The sequence below is a fragment of the Saimiri boliviensis genome, chromosome 1 (assembly GCF_048565385.1).
Source record: "Saimiri boliviensis isolate mSaiBol1 chromosome 1, mSaiBol1.pri, whole genome shotgun sequence".
NCBI lineage: Eukaryota > Metazoa > Chordata > Mammalia > Primates > Cebidae > Saimiri > Saimiri boliviensis.
In genome coordinates, this window is record NC_133449.1 from 190,232,312 (window position 1) to 190,243,050 (window position 10,739).

General features: G+C 38.8%; 1 pseudogene; it reads right to left on the reverse strand.

Moving 5' to 3' along the window:
* Positions 1–8,675: 8,675 nt before the first annotated feature.
* LOC120365311 (keratin, type II cytoskeletal 8 pseudogene) lies at positions 8,676–9,781 on the reverse strand (annotated as a pseudogene).
* Positions 9,782–10,739: the final 958 nt, after the last annotated feature.

Consider the following 10,739-nt stretch of genomic DNA (forward strand, 5'->3'; position numbering starts at 1 on the left):
CATCAAAATTGAAAGAGCTAGAGGCGCAAGATCAAAAAAACTCAAAACCTCGCAGAAGACAGGAAATAACTAAGATCAGAGCAGAACTGAAGGAAATAGAGACACAAAAAACTCTTCAAAAAATCAATGAATCCAAGAGCTGGTTTTTCGAAAAGATCAACCAAATAGACAGACCATTAGCCAGATTAATAAAAAAGAAAAGAGAGAATGACCAAATTGATGCAATAAAAAACGATAAAGGGGATATCACCACAGATGCCACACAAATCCAAACCATCATCAGAGATTATTACAAACAACTCTATGCACATAAACTAGTAAACCTGGAAGAAATGGATAAATCCCTGGACACCTGCATCCTCCCAAGCCTAAACCTGGAAGAAGTCGAAACCCTGAATAGACCAATAACAAGGTCTGAAGTCGAGGCAGAAATAAAGAGCCTACCACCCAAAAAAAGCCCAGGTCCAGATGGGTTCACAGCCGAATTCTACCAGACATACAAAGAGGAGCTGGTACCATTCCTTCTGAAACTATTCCAGACAATCCAAAAAGAGAGAATCCTTCCCAAATCATTTTATGAGACAAACATCATCCTGATACCAAAACCCAGTAGAGACTCAACAAGAAAAGAAAACTTCAAGCCAATATCCATGATGAACATAGATGCAAAAATCTTCAATAAAATACTGGCAAACCGATTGCAACAGCATATCAAAAAGCTTATCCACCATGATCAAGTAGGATTCATCCCGGGGATGCAAGGCTGGTTCAACATATGCAAGTCCATAAACGTAATTCACCACATAAACAGAACCAAAGACAAAAACCACATGATTATCTCAATTGATGCAGAGAAGGCCTTTGACAAAATTCAACAGCTCTTTATGCCAAAAACCCTCAATAAAGTAGGTATTAACGGAACGTATCTTAAAATAATAAAAGCTATTTACAACAAATCAACAACCAATATCACACTGAATGGGCAAAAACTGGAAGCATTCCCTTTGAAATCTGGCACTAGACAAGGATACCCTTTCTCACCACTCCTATTCAGTATAGTACTGGAATTTCTAGCCAGAGCAATCAGGCAAGAAAAAGAAATAAAGGGTATTCAATTAGGAAAAGAGGAAGTCAAATTGTCTCTATTTGCAGATGACATGATTTTATATTTAGAGGACCCCATCATATCACCCCAAAATCTCCTGAAACTGATAAACAACTTCAGCAAAGTCTCAGGATACAAAATCAATGTGCAAAAATCACAAGCATTCCTATACACCAGTAACAGACTTAAAGAGAGCCAAATCAAGAACGAACTGCCATTCACAATTGTTACAAAGAGAATAAAATACCTAGGAATACAACTAACAAGGAACGTAAAGGACCTCTTCAAGGAGAACTACAAGCCACTGCTCAACGAAATAAGAGAGGACACAAACAGATGGAGAAACATTCCATGTTCATGGTTAGGAAGAATCAACATCGTGAAAATGGCCATACTGCCCAAAGTAATTTACAAATTCAATGCTATTCCCATCAAGCTACCAACGACCTTCTTCACAGAACTGGAAAAAAAACACCTTAAACTTCATATGGAACCAAAAGAGAGCCGGCATAGCCAAGTCAATTCTAAGGAAAAAGAACGAAGCACGAGGCATCACACTACCGGACTTCAAACTATACTATAAGGCTACAGTAATCAAAACAGCATGGTACTGGTACCAAAACAGAGATATAGACCAATGGAACAGAACAGAGGCCTCAGAGGAAATACAACATATCTACAACCATCCAATCTTTGACAAACCTGACTAAAACAAGCAATGTGGAAAGGACTCCCTGTTTAATAAATGGTGTTGGGAAAACTGGCTAGCCATGTGCAGAAAGCAGAATCAGGACCCCTTCCTGACACCTTACACCAGAATTAACTCCAAATGGATTAAAGACTTAAACATCAGACCTAATACCATAAAAACCCTAGAAGAAAATCTAGGCAAAATCATTCAGGACATAGGCGTAGGCAAGGACTTCATGACCAAAACGCCAAAAGCCATGGCAACAAAAGCCAAAATAGACAAATGGGTCCTAATCAAACTCCACAGCTTCTGCATGGCAAAAGAAACAGTCAGCAGAGTGAATCGGCAACCAACAGAAAACTTTGGCAGTCTACCCATCTGACAGGGGGCTGATATCCAGAATTTACAAAGAACTAAAACAGATCTACAAGAAAAAAACAAACAAGCCCATTCAAAAATGGGCAAAGGATATGAACAGACACTTCACAAAAGAAGACATACAGGAGGCCAACAAACATGAAAAAATGCTCATCATCACTGGTCATTAGAGAAATGCAAATCAAAACCACATTGAGATACCATCTCACACCAGTTAGAATGGCGATCATTAAAAAATCTGGAAACAACAGATGCTGGAGAGGATGTGGAGAAATAGGAACACTTTTACACTGTTGGTGGGAGTGTAAATTAGTTCAACCATTGTGGAAGACAGTGTGGCGATTCCTCAATGGCCTAAAAATAGAAATCCCATTTGACCCAGCAATCCCATTACTGGGTATATATCCAAAGGACTATAAATCATTCTACTATAAGGACACATGCACACGAATGTTCATTGCAGCACTGTTTACAATAGCAAAGACCTGGAACCAACCCAAATGCCCATCAATGATAGACTGGATAGGGAAAATGTGGTACATATACACCATGGAATATTATGCAGCCATCAAAAACGATGAGTTCGTGTCCTTTGTAGGGACATGGATGAACCCGGAAACCATCATTCTCAGCAAACTGACACAAGAGCAGAAAATCAAACACCACATGTTCTCACTCATAGGTGGATGTTGAACAATGAGAACACATGGACACGGGGAGGGGAGCACTACACACTGGGGTCCGTTGGGAGGAAATGGGGGAGGGGCGGGGGGTGGGGAGGTGGGAAGAGATAGCATGGGGAAAAATGACAGATACAGGTGAGGAGAAGGAAGGCAGCAAACCACACTGTCATGTGTGTACCTATGCAACAATCTTGCATGTCCTTCACATGTACCCCAAAACCTAAAATGCAATAAAAGAACTTCTGTACAGCAATAAAAAATAATAATAATCATTGGAGCAACTGGCAACCAACAGAATAGGAAAAATCTTTTGTAATCTACCCATCTGACAAAGGGCTAATATCCAGAATCTACAAAGAACTAAACAGGTTTACAAGAAAAAAACAAACATGCCCATTCAAAAGTGGGCAAAAGATATGAACAGACACTTTTCAAAAGAAAACATATATGAGGCCAATAAACACATGAAAAACTGCTCATCATCACTGCTCGTTAGAGAAATGCAAATCAAAACCACATAGAGATACCATCTCATGCCAGTTAGAATGGCAATCATTAAAAAATCTGGAGACAACAGATGCAGGAGAGGATATGGAGAAATAGGAATGTTTTTACACTGTTGGTGGGAGTGTAAATTAGTTCAACCATCGTGGAAGACAGTGTGGCGATTCCTCAAGGACCTAGAAATAGAAATACCATTTCACCTAGCAATCCCATTACTGGGCATATACCCAAAGGATTATAAATCTTTCTATTATAAAAACACATGCACACATACGTTCATTGTGGCACTGTTTACAATAGCAAAGACTTGGAACCAACCCAAATGCCCATTAACAATAGCCTGGATAAAGAAAATGTGACACATATACACCATGGAATACTACACAGCCATAAAAAATGATGAGTTCATGTCCTTTTAGGGACATGGATTAATCTGAAACCATCATTCTCAGCAAACTGATACAAGAACAGAAAATCAAACACCACACATTCTCTCTCATAGGTGGGTGTTGAACAATAAGAACACATAGGCAGAGGGAGGGGAGCAGCACACACTGGGGTCAGTTGCAGGGGGCTTGGAGAGGGTCAGTGGGTGGTGGGGAGGGTAGGGAAGGATTATGTGGGGAGAAATACCAGATATAGGTGATGGGAGGCAGCAAACCACCTTGCCATGTATGTACCTATGCAACAATCCTACATGATCTGTACATGTACCCCAGAATCTAAAGTACAATTTAAAAAAAAAAAAATTAATTCTGTAATTTGCAACAATACGGATAAACCTGGAGGACATTATGTTAAACAAAATAAGCCAGACACAGAACAACAAATACTACATGATCTCGCTTTTATGTGAAATCTAAAATAAGGCAAACACATAGAAGTAGAGGGTGGAATGCTGGTTTCAGGGCTTATAGGATGGAAGAGATAGTCATATATTATGAAATTTTAGTTCAATAGGAGAAATAAGTTTACAGCATAATGACTACAGTTAGTAACAATGTATCATATTCTTGAAAATTTCTAAAAGTAGATTTGAAGTGTTCTTACCTTGATTTAGTCATTACACAATGTATACATATTTCAAAACATCATGTTATACACAATAAGTATATACACCTTTTATTTGTCAATTTTAAAAATATATAAATGCTTTTTTAAAAAACAGCTACAATTAGATGTAGCAGTCTACTATTTATCAGCAAGGAGGAAAGATTTTCTAAACTGTGAATAGCAGCAAAACTGGAATACTATTTTTAACTCCATCTTCTCCTCACATGGAGTTTCCTGAAAAGTTATCATGTATTGAAACTCACTTCATTCAATAATGAGACAGAGGAAGGAACCATAATAGTGTGAAAAACATATCCTGTAGACTTCTATTTCCAGCCAAGATGGAATAACAGAGAACAGATTTATTTTTCTGGCTTAATCAAGGAAACTGGAAAAAAATATGTAAAACATATAATAAAACAATAGTTTTTAAGATAAACAAGCATAAAGGGGCAGCAATCCCTGAGATACAAGAAATAAGTGATGTGAGCTTTGAGATTTCTGTTTACCAGCCAGAGTGTTTCCAGGCCACAACACAGGCAGAGCAAACCAAGAAAAATGCAGTATAGTTCCTAAGTCAAGGAAACAGAGGTTAGGTTCAGGAATTCCGGGGCAGCTACGGTTCATGAGATAGAGAATAAACAAGAGAGTTGTTCAGTGAGAGAACACCAGACATCTGCAAAGGGTCCCCACTAATCAGTTTATGTGTTCAGAAACTATGAAGACTGAGGAAAGTGTCACCTAGGAGGATTAGAAGCTCATAGTTCAGGACTTACACAAGACTATGGAGATTGCCCCTCCATATCAGCCAGAATCAAAATCTCCAAGATTAACAGGGCAGTAGGTAGAGTATACTTGCCTCCATAATGGAGAATAATTAGCCCCAGAATAACTATTGCTGTGCTATCTAACAAGGCTTCCAACCTAACAAAGCTTAAAATATAAACCTGAAATTATGTAATTCACAATGGCTAAATTTTATTTAAAAAATACTAGGCATGAAAAAGACAAAGGAAGCATGATTTTAATGAAAAGGAAAAAAATAATCAATCAAAATTGACCCAGAACTGATACATATATTAGAATTAAAAGACAAGAACATTAAAACATTTATTTTAACTTCATTGTGTGTGTTCAAAAACTACAAACATGAGATATACAGAAGACTCAAATCAAACCAACAGAAATGAAAACTACAATGTTTGGAGTAGTAAATATACTAGATGAAAACATCAACCTGGCAACTGTAGATCTGTTTAGTATCTACAATTTGACTTTTCCAGGATGTCATATAAGTGGAATCATACACTACATAGCCTTTAAATTGTGGCTTTTTATTTAGCATAACACATTCAAGATTCATCAATATTGTTACATGTATCAGTAGTTTTCTCCTTTTATTGCAATTATAAATGAGGATAAAATAAATATTTGTACAGAAAATTTTGTAAACATCTCTATGGAGGCCTTCATTTCTATTGGGCAAATACCTAGAAATGAAAATGCTGGGTCATACGCTATTTCTTTAACTTTATAAGAAACTGCCAAATTATTTTCCAAAGTGGTTGTACCATTGTACATTCACACCACTAAGAAATGATGATTCTAGTTGTTCTGCACACTGATCAGGTATTTTTGTTTTAGTTATTCTAATGTGTGTAATAATGAGTTCTCTTTGTTTTAGTTTGCATTTCCGTATTACCAAACAATGCTGAATATGTTGAAATTACATTGAATAATGATGCTGAAAATACTTTCATGCACTTGTTTCTCAGTTACAGTTCTTCTTTGGTCAAGTGCCTATTCAAATCACTTACTCATTTTAATTGAGTTATTTCTGTCTTATTTTGAGTTGTGAGAGTTTTTTACCTTACTAATTTTGTCAGTTTCAAGTTTTGCAAATATTTTCTCCAAGTCTGTGTCTTACTTTTCATTTTTGTAACATTTAATGACACAGAAGGCATATGAGGGGTGTTATTTTAATAAAAATAAATTTACAAATATTTCCTTTTATATTTTACAATTTTTGAGTCCTGCTTTAAAAAACTGTCTCATTGAATACCTTAAGACTTTATTATACATTTATTTTGAGAAGTTTCATAGCTTGAGCTCTTGCATACAGATGTATTATACATTTTGAGATAATATTTCTATGTGGAGTGAAGTAATTTTTGGGTTTATTCCTTTGCATATGGATTGGACCTAATTAGTTGGGCATTATATGTTAAAAGACTATCACTAACCCACAGTGAATTGCTTTGGCATCTTTGAAAAAATAATCAACCACAACTGAATGTGTCCATTTCTATTATTCTCTATTCTAATTTATTGACCTTGTGTCTATCTTTCAAACAATGTGACATTGACTTCATTATTATAGCTTTATAATAGGAATTGAAATCAGGTAATGAGTTCTCTAACTTTGCTATTGTTCAAAATTTTTTGTCCATTCTAAGTTCTCTCTTTCAATATGAATCTTATAAGGAGCTGGTCAATTCCTAACGAGTAAACAAATATTACTAGAATTTTAATTAGAATAGCATGGAATCTATAGATTTGGGGAAATTTACATTTATTCCATCATAGAGTCTTCTAATCCATGACTATGGTGTATCTACATAATTCTTTGAATTCTATCACTGGAATAAATATTTTGTCATTTTCAGAATACAAATATTTTACATATTTTGTTAGAGTTATTTCTGCTTTTCATTTTAGTGCTTCTGAACTTATTATATTTACATTTAAACTTCCAAGTGTTCATTCCCAATATATAAAAACATAATTTATCTATTATAATCTTGTATTATATAAAGTTAACTATTTTATTATTTTTACTAGTTTTTTGTGTATTTTTTGGTATTTTTCAAGTAGATAAAAAGTCACCTCCAAGTGGAGATATTTTTGTACTTTCCTTTCTAATGTGGATGCCTTTTATTTCTTTTTTTTTTTTTTTTTTTTTTTTTTTTTAGTGCACTAAGAGCTACATGATCCCAAAGAGAATGCAATCAGCCCTTTACCATAAAGTATGATATTGGCAGTAGATGTTTTTGTAGACTCCCTTTGTTGGTTTAAAGAAGTTGTCATTACTTCCTAGTACACTAAGAGTTTTGTGTTGTTTTGTCTCTGTCAGTGTGAGTGGATACCAATTTTTTTCAAATGCCTTTTCTGTATCTTTTGAAATGATTATGTGACTTTTCCTTTACTGATATGGTAAATTTTATAGATTAAGTTAAACCAGACTTAAATTCCTGTAATAAACCCCACTTAATCATAATGTATTATCATTTTAATATATAGTTGAGTTTAATTTGATAATATTTCTTAGGGTTTTTTGAAAACATGTTTATGAGGATACTGCCCTGTGGTTTTCTTGTAATATCTTTGATTTTAGTATCAAGGTAATGATGGACTCATAATGGACTCATAAAATAAGTTGGTAGACAGTTTTTATCTTCTTCTATTGGAAAAGTTATATAGGATTTAAATTCATTCTTCCTTAAATGTTTGGTAGAATTTTCCAGTGAAATAAACTAGGCCTGAAGATTTCTTTGCTGGAAGTATTTTAACACTGAATTTATTTCCTTTAATGTAGAACTATGGCAGATAAAATCCTAATATGATCTCCAAAGTTTCTTTCCCAGATGTAAATGCCCTATATAATGCCCTTGAGTATGAGATGAACCTGTGCTTATGATGAAATATCATTCATGTGATTATGTCACATTGTATGACAAAATGGTGTTTATCCTGGGTAGACCAAAACTAATTTGGTAAGTTTTAAATTTGGTAAATTTTAACACCAAAATTTTCTTCAGCTGGTCACAGAAGAGAACGGCATAGAGGCAGGCACATATGACTAATCTGGAAGAAAGCAAACATCCATAATGTAAGCTATAAGAAATGTATCAACAGCTAGGAGTTGAATGTGGTTCCCAGCAAATAGCTAGTAAGAAAATGGAAACCTCAGTCCTATAACCACATCCTTTTCTTCTTTTTCCGAGCTAGCTGGGATTTTATTTTGGACCAAAAATAAATAAATAAATAAAAAGCAATTGAATTTTTTTGCATCTGGAGGCATGTAGCTGGAGGCATAGGCAAGGGGGGTCCCCAGGCAGTAAACTCCCCATGGGTGGACTGAGGGCTAGGGCTGAGCCTTGGGAGGGTCTCCCGTTCCCTGTGCTGCCCTGCACAGGGGCCTCCCTCCCAGGCTCTGGGGCAGCCTCAGGAGGGGCAGGCTGGGAGGGGTTGTTGCAGCTGTTCACTTGGGCAGGACGTCAGAGGACTCGGACACCAGCCTCCCATCGCGGATCTCAATCTTCTTCACAACCACGGCCTTGGTGGAGCTGGTACAGCTGAAGGAGCTGAGGCCTGTGCCAGAGCCAACGCTGGAGCCCAGGCTATAGCTGAGGCCAGGGTTTGTGAGGCCCCCATAGGCAGAGCTCAGACCACCTGCATAGCCGCTGGTGGTCTTCGTTACTCATGTTCTGCATGCCGGACACCAGCCGGCTCTCCTCGCCCTCCAGTAGCTTGCAGTAGGTGGCAATCTTGATGTCCAGGGCCAGTTTGACGTTCATCAGCTCCTGGTACTCACGAAGCTGCCGTGCCATGTCCTGCTTGGCCTGCTGCTGGGCAGCCTCCAGCTCCTTTTGCTTGGCATGAGCATCCTTGAGTGCCAGCTTCCCGCGCTCCTCAGCATCTGCAATGGCGGCCTCCAGGGAAGCCCTCTAGCCTTCGAGGTCCTCGATCTCAGCCTGGAGCCGGCTGATGTTGCGGTTCATCTCGGAGATCTCAGTCTTCGTACCCCGCAGGTCATCCCCGTGCTTCCCAGCCAGCGTCTGCAGCTCCTCGTACTTGGTCTGGTATATGCTCCCCGCCTCAGCCCGGCTGCGGTTGGTGATCTCCTGGTACTGCGCCTTGACCTCAGCGATGATGCCGCCCATGCCCAGGGAGCGGCCGTTGTCCATGGACAGCACCACAGACGTGTCGGAGATCTGGGACGGCAGCTCCCGGATCTCCTCTTCATACACTGCCTGAGGAAGCTGATCTCGTCAGTCAGTCCTTCCAGGCGAGACTCCAGCTCTACCTTGTTCATGTAAGCTTCATCCGCATCCTTCTTGATGAGGACAAATTCATTCTCCATCTCCGTACACTTATTGATCTCATCCTCATACTTGCTCTTGAAGTCCTCAACCAGCCCCTGCATGTTGCCAAGCTCCGCCTCCAGCTTCAGCTTCTCCTGGCCCAGGGTCTCCAGCTGCCTCCTCAGGTTGTTGATGTAGCTCTCAAACATGTTGTCCATGTTGCTCCGAGCCGTCTTCTGCTGCTGCAGGAGGCTCCATTTGGTCTCCAGCATCTTGTTCTGCTGCTCCAGGAACCACACCTTGTCGATGAAGGAGGCAAACTTGTTGAGGGTCTTGATCTGCTCCTTTTCCTGGGTACGCACAGCCTGGATGTTGGGGGTCCACTTCCAGGTTAAAGGGGCTCAGCAGGCTCTGGTTGACAGTGACTGCGGTGATGCCTCCCATGCCCATGCCGCTGGCCCCAGCATAGCCTGCACCCAGGCCACCTCGGAAGCTGCTGCTGCCCACTTGGAAGAAACTCGAGGAGCTGATATGAACACCAAGGCCACTCATGTAAGAGCAGCTGCTGAAGGCCCAGGGGCCAGAGGTGGACACCTTGTAAGACTTCTGGGTCACCCTGATTGACACGGTGGAGGCAGGAGTGGAGGCAAGTGGGCTGAACCAGGGAGAGATTCCAGAAGGAGCGGAGAAGTTGCTTCTTCAACCACATCCTTTCCAGTATTTATTATTGCCTTTTAGATAAAAGCCATTTTATCTTTAAAAAAAAATTCTACTTTTCATTCTTTAAGGAATCTCCATGCTGTTTTCCATAATTCAAACCACCAGCACTTATTTATGAACTAGTTTGGGATATGAGGAAAGAAGATAAATCAAAGATAATTCCTAAAATTTTGGCCTAGACTATTAGGTGAACAATACTGCTATTCTGAGTTGAGGAAAATTTGAAGGGAAGCAGAAAGGGTGGGAAGTAGATCTACATTCTAAATTGACCATGCTGGGTTTGAATCGTCTATCAGACATTGAAACAGAGATGTCAATAAGGCAGTAGATGTAAAAGTCTAGGGTTCGGGGCAGAAGTAAAAATTGATCATATAAACTGGATGAACCTCAACCTATAGATAACAGTAAAGTCATGGCTGTGGAAGTTATCATTTAGTTAACCCATTAGGTAGTAGAAAAAAAGACAAAGACAGTCGAGGAGTGCTTCAATATATGATGGAGAAGGGTAAGTTAGAAAACAG